Source organism: Hibiscus syriacus, unplaced genomic scaffold (assembly GCF_006381635.1).
Source record: "Hibiscus syriacus cultivar Baekdansim isolate YM2019G1 unplaced genomic scaffold, ASM638163v2 tig00116989_pilon, whole genome shotgun sequence".
Classification (NCBI taxonomy): domain Eukaryota; kingdom Viridiplantae; phylum Streptophyta; class Magnoliopsida; order Malvales; family Malvaceae; genus Hibiscus; species Hibiscus syriacus.
This window is the reverse complement of record NW_024063508.1, coordinates 2,621,700-2,643,883: the sequence shown is the minus strand read 5'-3', so window position 1 is coordinate 2,643,883 and position 22,184 is coordinate 2,621,700. Positions and strand designations below refer to the sequence as shown.

The following is a 22,184-nucleotide window of genomic DNA, read 5'->3' as shown; positions in this document are numbered from 1 at the left end:
AAATTTCCTTTCTCTGGCATAATCTTCATTCTCAACGCAAGTCTGGCTTGACAATCAGATAATATCTTGCTAAGGTCAAGTCTATTTGTGACTTGTTGAATGTTGCTGGTAGTGTGGTCACTGAACAATAACATGTTAGTGTGGTGTTAGCTGGGCTATCAATGGAGTTCGAATCCATTATTGCAATTGCGTCACGTGAAGCGTTTTCTCTTGATGTACTTACTGAGATGTTGTTGGACTGTGAAGCTCGACAGAAGATGTTCTTGAGCGAGGGTATTTCTGCTAATCTTGTTGCTCATTCTCAAGAAGGCAATGCTACTGAAACCAATATGCGTGGGCCTCAAGATTCTTCCACTGAGTCATCACAGGGTCACGCATCTCGTGGTTAGATGAGTAGCTATCGAGGTCGAGGCCGAGGGTGTCATCAAGGTTCGAATCGACCTCAATGCCAGCTGTACGGTCGTTTTGGGGATGTAGTTCAAAAATGCTATCATAGGTTTGATAGGGAGTACACTAGGGTGTCTGAATCTGATTCATTGAAAAATTTTCAAAGTTATCTTCTGGGAATTCTACCAAACATGTGCAATCTGGTAGACAACCTTACGCTCATGTCGTAACTTCTATGCCCTATCATTCAACCTTTGTTCCCACTCCATTTTATTTTCCTTCACCATATGCTCCTGGGTACTATCATTTTCCTAGTGTTTCTCCTAGGTTCCCTTCAGATGCTTCTCACTTTTCTCATGGTGCATCGTATTCTTTATTGGCTCATGGTTCAGCAGCCTATATCTCAACGGTTCCAACTACCTAGGTTCTAACTCCTCAGCATCTGCGGATTTTGTGTGGTACCTTAACACCAGAGCTACTCACCATGTGACAAATGATTTGTCTGTTTTTCAATCAGGTACTATCTATACTGGAGATAGTTTCTTGCTCATGGGTAATGGTGATGGTATTCCAATCACGCATGTAGGTCAAGGTTTTTTGAGTTCTAGTAAGAAGCCTTTGGTTTTACAAAATATGTTACATGTGCCTAACATAAAGAAAAAGTTTCTATATGTTTCCCAATTCACTCGTGATAATGGTTTCTTCATGGAATTTCGTCCCTCTGAATGTCTCGTGAATGATGCTCGGGCTCAAATGATTCTACTTCGAGGGAAGCTCACGAATGACGAGCTGTATCAGCTGTTGCCTTGTGGGGTTCAAGGGTCTCCTTACTTGGCGAATAATGTTTCAAAGTCACTGTGTCCTTAAAATTATGGCATCAACGTCTTGGCCATCTATCTCTTGATATTGTTCAACGTGTTTTGAAGTCTTGTAATCTTGTTTTCAATAAAACGGAAGCATTGAATGTATGTTCTACTTGTATGCAAGGGAAATCTTATAAGTTGCCTTTTTGTAAATCATTGACTGAGCATAATGCACCTTTTCAAATTGTTGTTTCTGATGTTTGGGGTCTAACTCCTGTGTGTTCTACAGATGGTTTCCTCTATTATGTTTCCTTTATTGATGTCTTTAGTCGGTTTACTTGGATGTACCTTTTAAAATGAAAATCCGAGGTGGCTCAATGTTTCCTTGAGTTTGCAAAACTTGTTGAGGTGCAGTTTAGATGCAAGATTAAGGCTCTTCAAACTGATGGTGGTGGGGAGTATCAACCACTTCGAACATGGTTTTGCACGAATGGCGTTCAACATCATCTTTCATATCCTGGTACGTGGAAGCAGAATGGTAAGGCTGAGAGAAAGCACATGCATATTGTTGAAACCAAGTTGACTATGTTAGCTCAGGCTTCTTTACCTCAAAAAATTTAGAGCCATGCTTTCACTTCTGCAATATATCTTTTTAATCGCTTACCTACTTTTATTTTGCATGGTAAGTCTCCATTTGAAGTTTTATATCATAATTCCCCGGATTATTAATTTCTGCGAGTGTTTGGATGTGCGTGTTACCCTTGTCTACGCCCTTTTAATCGACATAAACTGGATTTTAGATCCAAGAAATGTGTTTTTCTGGGTTACAACACTGCTCATAAGGGGTATAAATGCTTAGATGATTGTGGCAAGGTAATTATTTCGAGGCATGTTGTGTTTGATGAACAAATATTTCCTTATTAGGTGTATAAATTTTCAAGTGATTCTTCATCAAGCAGTGGTGTTTCCACAGGTGTGCTTCCTCTGGTTTCTTCTACACGAACACGTATTGTTCCTATGAATGCAGGAGCTTCTCCTCTTGATATAGTTTTTGAATAGTCTCCTATTATTGAGGAGCCTGTGTCTAGTTCTGGTCCCTCTACTGATGCTAAGGAGCGTTCTCTTTCTTGTACTTCGTGCAATGTCTCCATTCATGAACCTTTGACTAGACCACCTGCACTTGATGAGACATTTCATGCACGTGAAGTGTCTTCCCATGCATCTGGTCAACCAACTATTTCGCCTGCACGTGATTCTCTAGTGCCGGAGACTACTGTTTGCCCTCCTTCATCTCGGGTTATTAACAACGTGCATCCCATGGTTACCAGGGCCAAATATGGCATTCGAAAACCTCGTGTCCTGCATGTTGATTTGATGAAGAGCCTCGATCTATTAAAGAATCTATGAAGATTCCTCATTGGAAGAAAGTTGCACAAGAAGAGTTTGATGTTTTGATTGCAAATAAGACTTGGTCTCTAGTCCCTCTTCCTAAAGATCATGTACTTGTAAACTGCAAATGGATCTTTAAGGTGAAACGTAACGCTAATGGCTCGGTGTTTCGGTACAAGGCTCGTCTTGTAGCGAAGGGGTTTCTTCAACAACCAGGCATTGATTTTCATTAGGCTTTTAGTCCAGTCGTGAAATCTGTAACGGTACGAGTGATTCTTACTCTTGCGTTGACAAGATGTTGGTTGTTGCGTCAAGTAGATATTAATAATGCCTTTTTAAATGGGGAGTTGATGGAAGAGGTTTACATGACTCAACCTCCTGGATTTGTGGAAGCTGGTGATGGTTTAGTTTGCAAACTGTATAAGGTAATTTATGGCTTGAAACAAGCTCCTCGGGCCTGGTTTGAGAGCCTTCGAGAGTACCTGGTCTCTGAAATGTTTGTTTTGTCTAAATCTTATTCATCTTTGTTTATTCGAAAATCAACTGGTACCGTTGTCTACATGCTCGTATATGTAGATGATATCATCTTGATAAGGAGTGATGCTTGAGAGGTTCAGTGTGTCATTGAAAATCTGAATACTCGTTTTTCATTGAAGGATCTTGGTTCCCTTAGTTTCTTCCATGGTATAGAGGTATGCCCTGATGTTGATGTTGTTGTCTTGACTCAATAAAAGTACATTCATAAGCTATTGCATAAGCAAGGCTTTGGTGAGGCAAAGAGTCTTCCTACTCCTATGATTTCTAATTGTAAGTTGTCTGTTGGTGCTGGGGAACTTGTTGAAGATGCGACTCAATACAAAAGTATTGTTGGTGTTCTTCAGTATATTGTGGTTACTAGGCCAGACATTGCATTTGCTGTAAATAAGGTTTGCCGATTCATGCAATCACCTCGCAATAGACATTGCTTTTACCACGTCTTCGCGATTGTCCCTGACTGGCTTTGCGGATGCAGACTGGGGTTCTGACCCTGATGATAGGTGTTCCACATCTGGCTATTGCATTTTCTTTGGTGCAAATCTTTTTTCCTAGAGTTCACACAAGCAGCAGGTTGTTGCTCGATCCACGACTGAAGCTGAATATAGGAGTGTGGCTTCTGCAGCTGTAGACATCGTTTCGATTGAATCATTACTACAGGAGTTGTTTGTTGTTCCACATGGCACAACTACCTTGTGGTGTGATAATTCTAGCACCGTTGCGGTTTGTGCCAATCCCGTGATGCATTCAAAGTTCAAGCATGTTGAGCTTGACTTATTTTTTGTACGAGAAATGGTTGTTGATGGTTGACTGCAAGTCAATGAGGTTCATGCTTATGAGCAAGTTGCAGATTTCTTGACAAAACCACTCTCCTCACCTTCATTTCTTAAGCATATACATAAGCTCTTGGTCATTCAACTATCTAGAGGCTTACAAGGTTGAGGTTGCAGGGGGAATATTGAAGTAAAGACTGCAACAAATGCTGAAGATTGAGGATGTAGGATGAATGTTAGTGTTATGATCACGTGTATATATGTGTGTTGCATGAATATGATTTTCTGTTATAGTATAGTTACAAGCTGTTAGGTTTGTTATGAGTTAGTTATGCACATTCTTCATGTATAAATAGATACTCTCTAGTTCAAGAGAGTGCAAGCTTCTGTTAATAGAATGACAGAGATTTCTAACTATCATTTGTTCATCATTTCTCTATTTCACAAGATAGCTTAAATACTATCTTATCAATATGGACAATGTGGTTTGCAAGTAATTAACTCGTACACAATCAATTCCAGATGAGAGTTAACGAAGTTATTACCCTGATACGAGCGTTATGTCTAGATTTTATAGCTACAAATGAACGATTAGGGCACTCCTGTGTCAAGTGTAGTCCAATGGAAACCCCTAGTTGCACCAGTTGTCAAGGTTAATTTTGATGCTTGTTTCTCGCCAAATCGAAATAAATCCTGGTTAGGGGTGGTGATTCGCAATAGTGAAGGCCAACTAATTAGAGCTTGTAGAAGGGGGATGAGAAGAATTACCATAACGCTTTAGGCGGAGGCCACAACAGCTATGCATGCAATCCAATTTGCAGTCAATATGGGATTCAAGACTGTGGTTGCTGAAGGTGATGCACGATCGGTGATTGAGAAGATGTCATCAACGGAACTGGACCACTCGGAAGTTAGTGATGTGATGTGGGAAGCGTGACGGAGAGCTAAGGTTTTCCATGCATGTTCTTTCCGATTTATCCCATGAGAAGGAAATATAGCGGCTCATCTCTTGGCATCTGATCGAGTCATGGGTTAGGTTGACTGACTTTGGGTCGAGGAAGCTCCTAGAAGTGTTATGGTGCAGGTTGCAGACGATAAAAGGTGGATTGATCCCCCATAAATTATCTGGATTCATTCACAGTGTATGAGGCTCTATCAGTTTTGTCTTTCTTCGCCGGTTCATTTCATCAATTTCTACAGACGAGGGACGAGGAAGGGGAAAGGTCATTTTTTATCTTGTTTTCAGGTCTTATTTTTGTATTTTCTTTTCAATTCTAGTACTTTATTGTTTGGATGGGACATAGTTAAGAACAGTTGAGTCGATTTTTTTATTTTTCAATAAATGCTGGCATTTGTTTTGATAAAAATATTATGTTTAATATTTTATTGAAAAACACAAAATTTTTTAAAAATAAATTAGAATATAGTATACATTTTAAAATAAATTTCAAAAATAAAATTACAGTTTAACTTTTTATATATATGAATAAATTTAAAATAAAATTTAATATCTATATCTTAAATTTAATGACTTCAATAAAAATAAATTTAATTCTACCCTTGATATCCCTATTTTATTTAAAAACAATTTTTACTAAAAATTGAATTAAATACGTCATACATTTTAAAATAAATTTGAAAAACAAAATAATAGTTTAATATTATTTTTTAATAGTGGCAAATGATTATAATGTAGTATGTGCTTATAATATTTCTTAACTATTGACAATGCACGTACACATTGTAGACACAACTCTCGAACTAGAGACTTCTAAGAAAAATAACACTTCATTTTACTATTGACCTCACTCAATATATTTTACTTTAGTTATTTATAAATATAAGAGTTAATAATGTGATTAATCACTTTTATTTATGTTTTGTCTATTTTTCCTCATTGATTTAAAAAATATAATAATGTTCGAGGTCGGTTAATTACTTGGTCCTCCGTCGGTACTTGTGGATTTAAGGGTACAAGAAGTGGACCCCTTTTGCTGCTCAAACCGTAGCGGGAAATGTTATTCGAGCAATAGTAGACCAAGGTATGCAACGAGCAAAAGTGATGATAAAGGGTCCTGGTCTCGGAAGAGATGCAACATTACTAGCTATTCGTAGAAGTGGTATACTATTAAGTTTCGTACGGGATGAAACCCCTATGCCACATAATGGTTGTAGACCCCCTAAAAAAGATGTGCGTAGAAATAAACACTAAAGGGATTTCAAGAGAAATAAATGATTCAATGATCTGATTAAATAATATTAATATGGTTCGATAGAAAGTAAAAGTCTCTACTTGGACACTACAGTGGAAGTGCATTGAATCAAGAACATATAGTTTGTTGAATTCAAATGGATACTTTGTAATCCAATAATTAATATCGGTTTGTTGAATTGCAATTAAACTCAGCCCAATCTTTTACTAAAAGGATTGAGCTAACCCTATTGTCTATATTTTTTATAGATATATTTTTATCTATGTCATAACGTCTCCCCAGGGGACCCATTAGACTTAAAAAATTTAATTTCGGGAAAATTGATGAAATGTGATTTGAAAACGAGTTGATTTTGGAGTCGCCACCAACCATTAAGTTAGGTAGGTTGGAAACCTTCAACGTCAAAAAATGGTCTGCGTTTTACCAAAGATTCATTTTTAAGAATTCGGGAGTTGGTTTCGTGTGGGGAAGGGTTAGCACCCCCACAATGCCCAAACTTTGGTACCTAAACGATTATATATTGTTTAAATATTGGGAACTACAAACTCGAAAATATATTTATATTACGATCCTATTATTCATTCGAATTTATTTAAATACCATAAAATAGACTTTCCTTTTAGTTGGGAGAAGTCTTCGTAGATTTCCCGCACAATGAAATTTTATGTTTTTATACATACATACATGAAATTATAACGATCAATAAAACAAAGTTACAAATTTGGACTAATATACACATTTACAAACATGATGAATTAAAATACAAATAAAATTAGACTTACTTAATAAAATAAGGGACTAAATAGTAATAACAGAATTTTACAAGACTAAAACAACAAAAACAACAACTTTGGACTAAAATAATAAAAAAAACGGAAAGTTGAAGGACTATAATAGAAAAAATAGAAACTTAAGGATCTAAATATCAAATATAGACACTTAAGGGACTAAAATAAAAATTATAAACAAATCAGAGCCACATTCAAAATTATGAACAAATAGAAGTACTAACAGTAACATTAACCCATAAATAATACAAATGATTGAAATGGAATAAACATAAACATAAAGGGTCGAACCATAATTATACCAAATGCTAACACTGACTAAAATAAAATCTTTACAAATGTCAGTGACAAATTCGAACATCAACAAAAATACACTATAACTGAAATCAGTGATTGAAATAAAAATAATTACAAATCTCATGATCAAAGTCAAACATTGATAATAATAACAAAATAAATGAGAATAAGACTAAAATGAAAATACTGAAACATTAAAACTCGAAATAAAATAAATATAATTTCATTTAATGGTTAAACAGTGAAATTACAAAGCAACAGGGACCAAAAGTGTAGTTAACCCTAACTTGAAAACACATAATGAAAAGGGTACAAAACTATGTCATTTTTCTCAGTGCAAAAACGACACCGTTTTGGTTCTAACATATAAGGCCAAACCAAGGCCATTTCCCCTCACCCTCCTCATTTCTCTTTATTTCAGAAAAAAAGGGAGAGAGAGAATGAGAGAACTCTCTCAAATCTCTCATCGGAGAGGGTTTCAACCGCCGCCACCGGTGGCGCTCATGGTGACGTTCACGACGACCGACAGTGGCTAGAGATAGCAAACCTCACCAAATGGCTCCTCTTTTCACCCTTAACTCAAACCTCAAGCTAGTTTAGTCTAAAAACACCCCTAGAGCCGTAGATCTAGGCCATTACCTTTCGGAAAAATCGAGCTTCGACGACCCTCTAACTTCCAATGTGATGAACCAAGGTATAAATCTCTCTTTTTTTTCTCTCATTTCTTTTTGTATTCGAATATGATTTTTGTTTTTCGATCTATTTTCCGCTTTTTGTTCTTAGTATTTTTTTTCGAATATATATATATTTCTCACTGACTGCTCCCCGAATCTCTCATATCCCTCTATTTTTTCAATCTCGAATGCTCATTTTTTCTCTTCCTTCATCCTTGATTTATGTTGCATGTCTGACTTATGTGATGGATTGACTTGAGATGATTAGTGATTTGTATCACTGTTTGATAGATGGGTTGATTTGGGTGCAGGCGGCGGTAGCAGTGGAGAGCAGCATCAGACTGGGGCAGTAGTAGCTAGGTTTAGGGTTTTAGACCCTAAATAGTCAGGTCAGATTAGCTGAGTGGCTGGGCCAGTTCGGGTTTTGCAACTGAGCTTCAGTCAGGTCGGGTTGAATCCTCTATTGGTCTTCGGGTAATGGGTCATCCGGGTTCTGATGAGTGGGTTATGGGATTGATGTAATCTAGGTCAACTGGGTTGCTGGTTAGGCCTCTGGTTCTATATTGGGCTTGAAAAAGTTGTAAATTAATTATGTAAATAATAATAATAATAATAATAATAATAATAATAAAATAATGTTTTGTAGACCCAGACAAAAACGGGTGTCTACAGTTGCCCCTCTTTGCACATTCTTGTGTTAACAAGAATAGGGCAAAGACGAAAAAGACAACCAGTTTTTATCCGATTCTCTTTTTTTTATTAAAAAAATGGATGTGTTTGGTTGGTGGGGACGACAATGCTCATACGCGATGAAGAGGTCTGGTCATCTAAGGGTGTCATGGCTCCTATGTGATGAGGAGATCTGGTCGGTGGATGACACAGCTCATATTTGATGAAGAGTTCTGGCCATCTTTAGGAAGGGTGATAACTCGGTTCCTACGCGATGAGGACGGCTGGTTATCTAGGGGTGATACCGCTCTTACGTGATGAGGAGGTATGGTCGGGGATGACATGGTTTCTACATGATGAGGACGACAAGCCATCTTTAGGGATAATGGTTTCAAGAGAAACTGACTCAAAGATGATGCTTTAAGAGAAGCTGTCTCAAGAGTGACAAAATTTGTTTCAAGAGAATGACTCAAAGATAGTTTTGTTTTAAGAGAAACATACTCAAAGATTTTGTGTTTCCAAACAAACTGCCTCAAGGGAGACAAAATTTGTTTCAATGGAAACGATCTCAAAGATGTTTGTTTTGTTTCAAGGGAAACAGACTCAAAGATGGTAAATTTTGTTTCCAAAGAAACAAACTCAAAGATAGGTTACATCTTGAGTGAGTTGAAATTTTTGTCAAAGGAAATAATCTTAAAGGTTGGTTTTTCATTAGAAACTGTCTCAAGAGAGACAAAATTTGTTTTTAAAGAAATAGACTCAAAGATGATTTTTTAAGAGAAATAGACTCAAAGATTTTTTTTTTAAATGAACATACTCAAAGATTTGTTTCAAGAGAAACTATCTCAAGAAAGACAAAATTCGTTTTAAGAGAAAAAGATTCAAATATTATTGATTTTGTTTATAAGGAAACAACCTCAAAGGTGTTTGTTTTGTTTCAAGGGAAACAATTTCAGGATTTGTGTTTAAAGGGGGAAACTGTCTCACGCGAGACAAATCGATCTTGAAAATCTCAAGTGAAATTAATTTTGTTTCAAGTACAAAAAATTTAAATTTGCATCTCAGAGAAAAAAAATTTCAAGCGAGACGAAATTTTTTTTGAGAGAAATTGTCTCAAGAGAGACAAATTTTGTTTTAAAATTCTCAAAATTTGTGGAAATATGTCTTAAGCGAGACAGAATTTTGTTTCAAGAAAATACCCTCAAAGGCGATAGAAAGTTTGTTTGTTCCTGCATGTTGAGGAAATGTCTTGATTGTTGACTTGAGTTAGTCAAATCATTGTTTCTTCAAGTTAGAGACATCTAGTCATTTTTGAGTTTTGATTTCCTGAGAGATCAAAATGATGCATTTTTTTACTACTATCTTGGATGTTATGATGGATGTCAAGATGAAATTTATTTGATTTTTTATTGAATTTGTCCTCAAGTGAGGAGAAAAATGTCTTTAATACACATGATGATAAATGTTTGATGCAAATTTTATGTATCATGTGTGTATGTGTATGTATGTATGTGTGTGTTGATGTATGTTTTTCTCAATCTGTAAGGAGAATGGTTGCGAGAGCAGTCTTCACTCTATTATTGATTCAGTTTGTTTGCATTTCCACTAGGGTGTACTCTTGCAAACCTCGACATGAGATAATTTGTTTTCCTTGCCCATTAAATTTTGCCCCAAAATTTAGCTTCTCTTGCCCCAACTTTGATCTTGAGCTTTAGAGAGATATTCGTTGAATTCCAAGATATTCCTCTGGAGAGATTATCTTGTTTGAAAACGTTTTTCTTCCTTTGAATTTCAAAAATTTAGAAAAATATAAAAAGGATTTTTTAAAAATATTGCATCCATCTAAGTTTCAAAATTGAAGCAAATCATAAAACAGGAGTTCATTGAATATCAAAAGAATCAATTATTCTTTTAATCTTTGATAATTACAAATCTTTGACAAATATCAAGATCGACATGTTGGTTTTGAGGTTAGCTACCTAAACTCTAAGGATTGTTTTATAGATTCGATCACCTTGAAAATCATACCCCTCTTTCTTGTTTGGCATTTTGATCAGAGGCGAACAAAATGACCCAACTAGCATAGTCAATTGATAGAATATTTTTAGAACACTTTTGTTTCAGTTATCTGAAATCTTCCATTTGTTCAAGCTTCGTAGGTTACTCTAGCCAAGGTAGTACAGAAATATCAGTCTAAAAATGAGATTTTTGAGTGCTCGTGTGAAGTTAACTATAACAGGTGTTCCTCAACTCCCTTAGTCCACATTCACCGAAACTCCATATTTAGTAAATTTGATTTTAATTTGCCATTGTTGGCTAGCTGAATTCAACTTTATTGTACATATATCTTATAAATGGATATGTTTGGCTAGCTAAAGGATTTATGTCGTCACAAAGTCTTCAAATTGATAACCACAATGGAGCAAACACCGAATTGCCAAGTGCCTGATCAATTTCATGGTTTGAATGTTATCTATTCATAAAGCCAGGGCTTTCGAGTTTCCTCTATAACCAATTGATTTAGCATAATAGCTCAGATTTATTTTATACATATATATATTTATATATTTCTGGGTATACAAATTTCATTTCTTAAGCTTGTTGAGGAAAACTTGTTTTAGTCCCGGTGTTTGTTGAATGTCAGAAAATCTCATCGTTAGAGTTTAATTTCCAAGCAACTGACCTAAACTAGATTCATCCACTCTACCATTCCATCTGAGAAGATCATGATCATCATTGAACGTCATTAACATAAGTAGAACCAATTAGTTTTTGTAAACTCATGTGCTAGTTGCCTCATTCTGTCTGCTCCTAACACTTACCTGACTGCCAGAATGATCGACTGTACATGCGGGGAAAGAGTTAGCTTGGTTCCCTCAAGAGAAATAGTATATATTCTGATGTAAATTTGGGTTAGGATCAAGGGGCCCTTGTTTTCTTAGGGGTTCAATCTTGTCATTTGTCAAAGATTTACAACCTCAATTATTAAAAAGCTTTTAATTAAAATGATATTAAAGGAATTTCTTAAAGTTTGCTCATTGTTTATTTCCTAAGAAGGAAGCATTTTATTGAAAATGTTCAAACATCAAGTGACTTACAAACATTTACATACACATAGATAGAAAAACAATTTCAAACAAGATGATATGTATGAGAATGCAACAAAAACTCCTGATGGATGCCCCAGCCGATTCACGATTAGAATGCCCTATTACGAATTGAATGTCAATTCCCTTGAATCAAGATCTTGGACCTTGCACTTCAATGCCCCACATTTCTTAGCGGTATGCCCCAAGCTCCCAATATGATAGTTGCATATGGCGTTAACATCATAGCCTTCACGATATGGGGCTTCTCTTGGTTTGGATTGAACTGAAGTCACAAGGTTATTCCCAACTAGTATTGGGAGAAATTCCTCATAGGTCATTGGAATTGGATTGATGCGACAGAACACCTTATAAGGTTTGGTTCTTAGATTAGCAAGGTAAGATCCCGCTAAGTTAATCTCAGCTCTTTCCTCAATGTCAGTACTACTAGTGCCACTTATCTGGCCATTCTTGACTGCTCTTTCAATCATTTCTCTATACATGGCGATGTTAGAGAAACTCTTGGTGCCAGCTCCTATCATATGGTTGATATACGGAGACTTCAATGTATCGATGAATAGAGTGGCGAATTCTCTTTCAGTCATTGGTTGATGCACTTGAGACACAGCATCCCTCCATAGTTGTGTGTATTGTCGGAAGCTCTCATCACTCCTTATCTCCATATTCTGCAGTGTTGTTCGATCTGGGTCATATCAGTCATGTTCTTGTATTGACTCAGAAAGACACTAGCCAAATCCTTCCAGGAGTAGATTTGAGTACAACTCAGTTGATTGTACCACCTTGAAGTGCCAGTCAGACTGTCTTGAAAGCAGTGAATCAATAACTGATCATTATTGGTGTATCCAGTCATCCTTCTAATAAACATCATGAGATGTGCATTGGGGCAACTGGTTCCACTGCACTTTTCAAACTCGGGCATCTTGAATTTGGGCGGGAACACCAAGTTGGGAACTAGTACTAGTTCTGTTGCATCCATTTCATTATGAGAGTTTTGTATTCTCATTCCCTTGAATGTCTCTCTGCACCATTATTTCAAGTTCTCCGAGATCTCATTGTTGACTCTTATTGTTGCCTGAGGATTTAACATAGTTGTATGAGTTTTAGTGGCAGAGAAGCTTGCTTGGTGGCTTGGAAGCTTGGGGGACGAAATGAGCATCGGTGGATTTGCATGTGCTCTAACACCTTCAGAGGTTTTACAGGTTGATGGAATCTTCTCTTTGCCTCTTTCTTGGTTGAGCCTAGTCAGTTTGGCTACAAACTGATCAACCAGGTCGCTTTGGTTTTTCAAGATACAATCCATGGTGGCCTTTTGCGCCTGTTCCATTTTAACTTCCCACTTTGTCTGTATCTTTTGCAAACTCTCTTCTAGTTCTTCCTTCATGTTCTCAAATTTGGCTTCCATTCTCAGTACTGTGTGAACGAAGTTGCATAGTTAGAAGCACTTTCTCAGAGTCCTCCATGAGATAAACCAGTAATTCCATGATTAATGCATGTAAAAATGCTTCAATGAATGCCATGCAGAATGCGGATATACAAATGCAAAAAATGTGAAAATGTTTAAATAAATACAGTGCAGAATAAAAATGCAAAATGTATCGATTTTCAAAATTAATCATTTTTAGAAAGAGTTCCATTCATCCAAAAGAATTTTCATCTTTACAAGAGAGATCCATAGATGAATGCGGTTTGTGATAAGCAATCCCCAGGCAAAATGCCAAGCTCGGACCGTCAAATTACGATTTTCCCTGTTATGAAAACTCTTTTCCATTTTAATGGTCGCTCTTCTACTATGATGATTACTTTGTTAATCAACACCTTTCTTTTATTTATAATGATCATGCAATGCCAAACAATAATAATAAAAAAATCAAACATAAAAATATGTCAGTATAAAAGAATTCAAATATCAAGTCAATATCAAGAAAATAAAATAATGTAGGCATAGAGAATAGGTTTAGAGTCGTTTCTCCTTTGAGTACACTTATTTGGGTACCTACTAACGGAAAGAAGTTCGACATGAATTTTATCGGGGTGGGCTACTAGGGCTTACTACGTTGACATAAGGTATATGAAACCTAAAGGTTACTAGCTAAAACCCATGTGGAGAAACAAATTATTTCACGTAAACTAAGCTTTCACCTCAACTTAAAAGGGATAAAGCTTGTAAGTGAACTTATGATATGCAAAAGTATGTGCTGTGTGTGAGGAGAAACTCACAAACCTTTAAAAATGTGACAAAAATAACACTCTCAGAATTTCCAAAAATCTGTTCGAATCTGAAAACCACTAAGATCAATAATCAATTAGTTAAAAATAAAACAATGCATAATATATTGAAACTCAAAATAAATAAAAAGATCGTATATTAAATACAATTAAAGTTTGTAATTACCAAATACAAAAAAAATGTATAATAGTTTATGGACTGACTCTCGAAGTCCCCAGTGGAGTCGCCAAGCTGTCATAACTTTGAAAATGATTTGATTTTGGAGTCGCCACCAACCATTAAGTTAGGTAGGTTGGAAACCTTCAACGTCAAAAAATGGTCTTCGTTTTAGCAAAGATTCATTTTTAAGAATCCGGGAGTCGGTTACGTGTAGGGAAGGGTTAGCACCCCACAAAGCCCAAACTTTGGTACATAAACGATTATATATTGTTTAAATATTGAGAATTACAAACTCGAAAATATATTATTATTCATTCGTATTTATTTAAAAAGTGTGAACAATCTTCGAGGAATCACTTCCTTTGTATTTGGGAGACTTTCTCATAGTTCCCCTCACAAAAAATGTTATTTCACAATTTTTGCAAAGATAAAATACCATAAAATAAAACAAAATAAAAATGAAAAATAATTGGAATAAATAAACGTTGAACGAATAAAAATATCGAATATAAATCAACATTTGTATGGAAAATCCTTGGAAAGACATCTACCCTTTAGTTGTGAGAAGTCTTCTTAGATTTCTCGCACAATGAAATTTTTCGTTTTTATATATATATACATACCTAAAATTATAACGATCAATAAAACAAAGTTGCAAACTTGGACTAATATACACATTTACTAACACGATGAATTAAAATACAAATAAAATTATACATACTTAATAAAATAAGGGACTAAATAGTAATAACAGAATTCTACAAGACTAAAACAACAAAAAACATCTTAGGACTAAAATAATAAAAAATAGAAAGTTTAAGGACTATAATAGTAAAAATAGAAACTTAAGGATCTAAATAGTAAATATAGACACTTAAGGGACTAAAATAAAAATTATGAACAAATCAAAACCACATTCAACATTTTAAACAAATAGAAGTTCTAACAGTAACATTAACCCATAAATAATACAAAGGATTGAAATGGAATAAACAGAAACATAAAGGGCCGAACCATAATTATACCAAATGCTAATAGTGACTAAAATAAAATCTTTACAAATGTCAGGGACATATTCGAACATCAAAAAAATACATTATAACTGAAATCAGTGACTGAAATAAAATAATTACAAATCTCATGATCAAAGTCAAACATTGATAATAATAACAAAATAAATGAGATTATGACTAAAATGAAAACACTGAAACATTAAAACTCGAAATAAAATAAATATAATTTCATTTAATGGTTAAATAGTGAAATTACAAAGCAACAGGGACCAAAAGTATAGTTAACCTTAACTTGAAAACACGGAATGAAAAGGGTGTGAAACTATGTCGTTTTGATCGGTGCAAAAACGACACCATTTTGGTTCTAACATATAAGGCCAAACCAAGGCCATTTCCCCTCACCCTCCTCAATTCTCTTCATTTTAGAAAAAATAGAGAGAGAGATTGAGAGAACTCTCTTAAATCTCTTATCGGAGAGGGTTTCAACTGCCACCGCCGGTGGGGCTCACGACGACCGACGGTGGCCAGAGATAGCAAACCTCACTAAATGGCTCCTTCTTTCACCCTCAACTCAGACCCCAAGCTAGTTTAGTCTAAAAACACCCATAAATCCGTAGATCTATGCCATTACCTTTCAAAAAAATCGAGCTCCGACGACCCTCTAACCTCCTACGTGATGAACCAAGGTATAAATCTCTTTTTTTTCTCTCTCTCCCATTTTTTTATATTCGAATATGATTTTTGTTCTCTTTTTTTGATCTGTTTTCCTCTTTTTGTTTTTAGTATTTTTTTAATATATTTTTTCTCACCGAATGCTCCCCGAATCTCTCATCTACCTCTCTTTTTTTTCAGTCCTGAATGCTCCTTTTTTTTCTCTTCCTTCATCCTTGATTTATGTTGCATGTATGACTTCTGTGATGGATTGACTTGATATGATTAGTGATTTCTATCACTATTTGATAGATGGGCTGATTTGGGTCCGGGCGGTGGCGACAGTGGAGAGCAACATCAAATTAGAGGCTGTAGTAGTTAGGTTTAGGGTTTTAGACCCTAAATGGGTCAGGTCAGATCGGTTGAGTGGCTGGGCCAATTCGGGTTCTGCAATTGGGCTTGAGTCAGGTCAGGGTTGAATCCTCTGTTGGTCTTCGGGTAATGGGTATCCCAGGTTCTGATGAGTGGGTTATGGGATTTATGTAATCTGGGTCAACTGGGTTGCTGGTTGGGCCTCTGGTTCTATATTAGGCCTGAAAAAATTGTAAATTAATTATGTAAATAATAATAATAATAATAAAGTAATGTTTTTGTAGACCCGGACAAAAACAGGTGTCTACAATCTATATTGTTGTCATTGATCAAGAAGGAAATCCAAAAGGAACTCGAATTTTTGGTGCGATCGCCCGGGAATTGAGACAGTTAAATTTCACTAAAATAGTTTCATTAGCTCCTGAGGTATTATAAGACGAGACCCCAATATAGTTATAGTATTTAAATTAGAGTTTTTAAATGACATAGATTAATTAGTAGATTATGTTTCACGTATATACCTTTACTAAGTAAAAAGTAAAAAAAAAAAAAGAACACGCTGGTTTTATCAAAATTCGGGAGCAAGAATAATTTTAGTTTACAATGGGTAAGGACACTATTGCTGACATGAATAGAAAAGGAATGATTCGAATAGGATCTACTATTATCACTGAAAACATCATCAAAATACTTTTACGAGAAGGTTTTATCGATAACATAAGGAAACATCGGGAGAGCAACAAATATTTTTTGGTTTTAACCCTACGACATAGAAGGAATATATCTTAAATACAAAAATAAAAGACTAAACACAACTCAAATTTTCTCCTAGGTCTAGAGTTTTTACTTGATCCAGGATGTGAGATGTATATGTAATTCCAAAGTGATCTAGTAATATGCTAATAAGTCGTTTAATACCAGTTTCATCTATCACTTTATTATGAAATATTAAATTAACTCGTTCTGCCATAAATACCCCTTATTCCCCTGAGTGGACTTCACCAATGGGTTTAAGTCAATGATTGGAAAACTTCCTTTTCTCGATCTTGATTTTCGTAGAAAGTCGGATTACAACCACTCATTCACAAACTTCGTGTGGGGTTAATAGTTTTCATTTCCCGTCTCCTGGAAAACCTTTTTCGCTCCACTTAGCCCTATCTCCCTCTAAGGGTATTTTAGTGATAGGTTCTATAGGAACCAGACGATCCTATTTGGTTAAATACCTAGCAACAAACTTCTATGTTCCTTTCATTACAATATTTCTAAACAAGTTCTTGGATAACATGCTCAAAGGTTTTCTTATTGATGATATCGATATTGGTGCTAGTGACGATATTGATGCTAGTGACGCTATTGACGATAGTGACGATATTGATTATGACCTTCATACTGAGCTGGAGCTTCTAATTATCGATCACAGGAATACCAGTTACCATACCTATTATCTAAAGAGGAATCCTTTCAACCATTTATCCCACTTTCCTCCACATTTCATCAATTGGTCGTGCTAAAGACATAAACAGTCATAGATAATTATGAGATACAATTCTTCCGAATGGGATAAGAGAATTCCTACTATTATTTAATATTCTACTACTCTCTTTTTTCTTAATTGAAGAAATAATTTGAAAATAAACCAACAAGTACAAAAATGAGTAATAAACCCCAGTAGAGACTAGTACGATTCAATTCAACATTTTGTTCATTCGAGTTTGATTGTATCATAGCTCTATAATTAATTCAAATTAGGTTTATCGTTGGATGAACTGTAAGATGTGGTCACTTTCGTTTTTATTTAATTAAGATGTGGTCGATGAGGGTTATCTGACATTAGATTTTTAACGAATTGTTGACGTGTCACAATGAATATATAAAATTGAAAGGGTAAACTACACAAATGGTCACTATTGTTTGAGTAAATTTTTGTTTTCCCCACTGAAATTTTAAAAAATAACAAATTCGTCACTAAAACATCTAATAGTTCTTTACGATTCTTTTATTAACGAGCGGTGTGGAGTAAGTGGATGAAGAAACCACTTATGAGGACATATTAGGGATGGGCATGGGCCGGTTGAGTTTTCAATCAACCTAACTTGACCCGAAAATAATACTCTCTTCCCAAAACTTGAACAATTTGGGTTTAGGGATGACTTCACCCAAACCGAACCCAAACCCGACCTGATTTTTTGAAATAAAACTTGAATCCGATCCGAGTAGCCCGAAATAAATATATTTATAAAAAAATAAAAATAGGGATATAATTGGAAAAAAATAGTGTATAGAGGGTTATTATTGTAATTATCTCATATATAAGGTAAATTACATTATTTTCAGGCCAAGTTAGGTATTTTTCACCCTAAACCTGAACCCGACCTGAGCATATTTTATAAAAAAAAATCTGACTCGACCCGATTTTTTTTAATTCCAACCCGATCAAGTCATGTCATGTTAGAACCCTTCAAGTTCGGGTATCGTGCCCTTCTCTAGACTTATATCGCAAAATGGTGTCGACCAATTTGTTATTTTAAAAACTTCAATAGAAAAATAAAAATTTACTCAAATATTAGTGAGCATTTGTGTGATTTACCCTTTTAATTTTATATATTTACTACACCACATCAATAATCTGTTAAAATTTAATGATAATGAACCCTTAGTGATTACATATGAATTAAATAAAAAAGAAAGTGATCATATATTATATTTTTATATCATCGAGGAAAAGTGAACAAAACATAAACAAAAGTGATGAATTATATAATTAACTCTAAACATAAATACATTCAAGTAAAATTTGATATTCATATTTTAAATTTTACGATTTTTTTAAAAATCATGTTAATACCACAAATATGTTAAGTTGAAATTCAACTCAACACACCGCTAATTATTGCTATAATTTTCACAATTAACACATGTCAACTCTCGTATATAACTTTGGATTCTTATTTCAAAAAGGTGAACGCACCAATAATATCAAAGTGAAAGCAACTTTTAATTATTTTTAAAGTACAAAAATAGTCCATAATTAGAGGTGTTGTTTTGTTGATTTTGTCGATTATTAAAATTTATAAAATATATGACTATTTATATGTGACAAACTCTTTTTCTATTGAAAAATTGATGGTCGTCTGAATTGGATGTTAATTTATTGATTGAGATATGATAAAATTTGATCTCATAATATTTTGAGTTGTATTTTATGGGTGGACTCTTCGTTATATTATGTCATCGAGCCAATGATTGAAATATTATGTTGCCTAACTAGTGCTTGAAAGCAACGACGATGCCAATAGACATCACTAAAATATGATTTCATCACATGTTAATGTCCCCCTCGGACGATTCTTAATTTTTTTAACGAAAAAGATGAGTTAAGAATATATAAATAATCGAATGATTATTTTATAATTTTTAATAGTCAGAGGACTAAAAGATAGTTCTTATAGTTGGGGGACTATTTGTGTATTTTACCCTATTTTTTAAAATGTAACATTAGTTTAGCTTTTAAAATTCAAGGTGATTATAAGGTAGTATTTTTTCAAAATATTTCTTAATCACAAACAGGGCACACATACCCTATAAATACAATAGTTCGAACGTAAAAACTTTAAGGAAACAACATTCTACTTACCATTAAATTCGCTAGATGAATTTAAAGCAACATTTTATTTGATAATCAATAAGAGGAAATAGAAACAAACATGAACAAGTTACAAGTTTATTATCGAGGTTATAAACCTCGATGAGGGATCTCAAACCTTGAATATGAATAATGTTATAACCACTAAAACCGGCTGCAGAAAACAGGTTAGCCCATTCTTCCTCGTCTCTCTTTTCCGGTCACAAAAGCTATCGTCACCATATCAATGAAGAGCTGCGTTTCCAACCCTTCATCTTTCACTTTCTTATTCTTCATTACTACATGTCTATAATTATAACTCTCCCTACATTGGAAACTGCCTCTTTACATCACTTCAGAATCTTCAAACATTCTTCGTCAATCCAATCGTGCAATATCCACCGTTTAATCAACTCAAAAGTGTGAGTTATTATTTAAAAAAAAACAGAAGTATGAATTATTTACTTAGCAAAAATAATAAAAAATGGGTAAACTATATGTTCAGACTATCATTTTTGTTATGTTTAGGTCACCCAACTATTTTTTTGTTTCAATATGATACTTAATGTTAAATTTTGGTTTCATTTTGGTCACCGACCGTTACAAAGTTAACAATGATGTTGACGTGTCACCATAAGGTAATGACACATCATCATTTAGAAAATTTAACAAATTCCATGTCATTATTTTTTTTTTAATTTTTTAATGGTGGGTAAATAAAATGAAACAAAATGTAACATTAGATATGATTTTGAAAAAAAAAAACAATTAGGTGACTAAAATAGAACAAAAGTGATAGTTGGATACTAAATGTCTAGTTTACCCTAAAAAAGAGATGATACAAATGGGTAAATTATGTATTTAATCACCCAACTATTCTCGCAATCCCATTTTGGTCATCAAAATTATTTTTCTTCAAAATCATACCTAAAATTACATTTTGGTCTCCTATCATTAAAAAATTAACGATGATGTTAATGTGCCACTATAAGGTAATGTCATGTCATTATTGAAAAAAATAAAAAAATTGTCACGTCAGTAATTCAATTCTTTTACGATGAGTGACCAAAACGGAACCAAAATAAAATTTTATGTATGGTTTTTAAAATAATACTTGTGTTGAATGACTAAAGACGTAATTTATCCTAAAAGAATTAGTAAAAGAAAAAGACGTTTAGTAAAACTATATCTGCAGCCGGATCATGCTCAAACATGTCGCCTCCAACATACTTCAGGTTACAACAATCTTGTAGGCCAGAAACAACACGAGGAAGATCAAACAGTGCAGTCCAAATGTGGAAATGCATCAGCAATGGTCTTGCCCAGTGTTCCCGTTCCCCCAGCAACATCCACCAACGAATTCATTCCCTCAAATTCCACCTTATACTTGTCAATCAAAATCCCACCAAGCACTCCACCATCACTCGCCATGCCTTGATTTAATAAATTGTTCACATGTGGATCATGGCTACAATAGTCCCCTACAAAATGCCAAGGCTGCATTAAGATAGGATCTAGCAGGAATTTCAAACAGTGGGGCTGCGCTCATGGGATTGTTCTTGAGCAGGAGTATAGAAGCATCCGTAAGAACATAACCGTCACCATCGTCGTCGTCGAGCTTTTGTTCTGTGAAGAAGCCCGAGTGGACTAAAATCCGCATGAGCCGGTAGATGTTGCAGCCTTGCAGGCCTTGGTAGGGTTGAGTTTCGGCAGTGCGGCGACCAGCTTGGTGATAGCCATGGGCTTGCCATGGTTGTGAATGATATCCGGGATGCCTAAATCTAGCACATTGTAGAGATATTGAATTTATGAAGCTGAAAATGTGGTTCCAAACTGAGCATGAGCTTCAAGTAACTCACTCACATTCTCTCGCTTTATCACGTTCACCTTATCCATCTTTGCTAAGGTCTTTCTGTTCTGGCTATGAAACCAGTATACCAATGAATGTGTTATTTATAGGCCATAAAGGGAAGCTTACCATATATACCGGAACTGGCGTATTACAATGATTTTTCCCTGAATTAATTAATATGCATTTATGCACTTTATTATCTTAAACTTCCGACAGAACTTCTACCTGCCACGGAGCTAGGATTCCAACTTAGGTGGTAAAGTATAATTAATCATAGAAAATGAGAAAAGTAAAGTATAATTAACTATATAAAATGAAGGGTCAAAATCAAAATAAACTAGAATTTAGAACCTTAATTTAATATTTTCCCATAATAAAAAATGGGGCAGTGACGCCTGGGACAAAAGATAGCTCCATCCCTGCGGTACACAAATCTCCATCTTATGAAAAATTATTATATAAATTAGGTTTATTATGCCATTCATGGTTCAAACCAATAACAATCATCTCTATTTTCCCCTTTTTATATTATTTTTAACAATAAATTTTTACTTTTCCCATGTAAATATGGAAGTTGGTGGTTAATTGAAAATTAATTATGAAAGAATTAGTGACGCAAAGAAATAGAAAATACCCGTAAATTTTATTAGTTGA

At 34.7% G+C, this 22,184-nt stretch overlaps 1 pseudogene; it reads right to left on the bottom strand.

Annotated features, from left to right (window-relative positions):
- Positions 1 to 12,661: 12,661 nt before the first annotated feature.
- Positions 12,662 to 21,574, bottom strand: LOC120193220 (annotated as a pseudogene).
- Between the last annotated feature and the right edge of the window lie 610 nt (positions 21,575 to 22,184).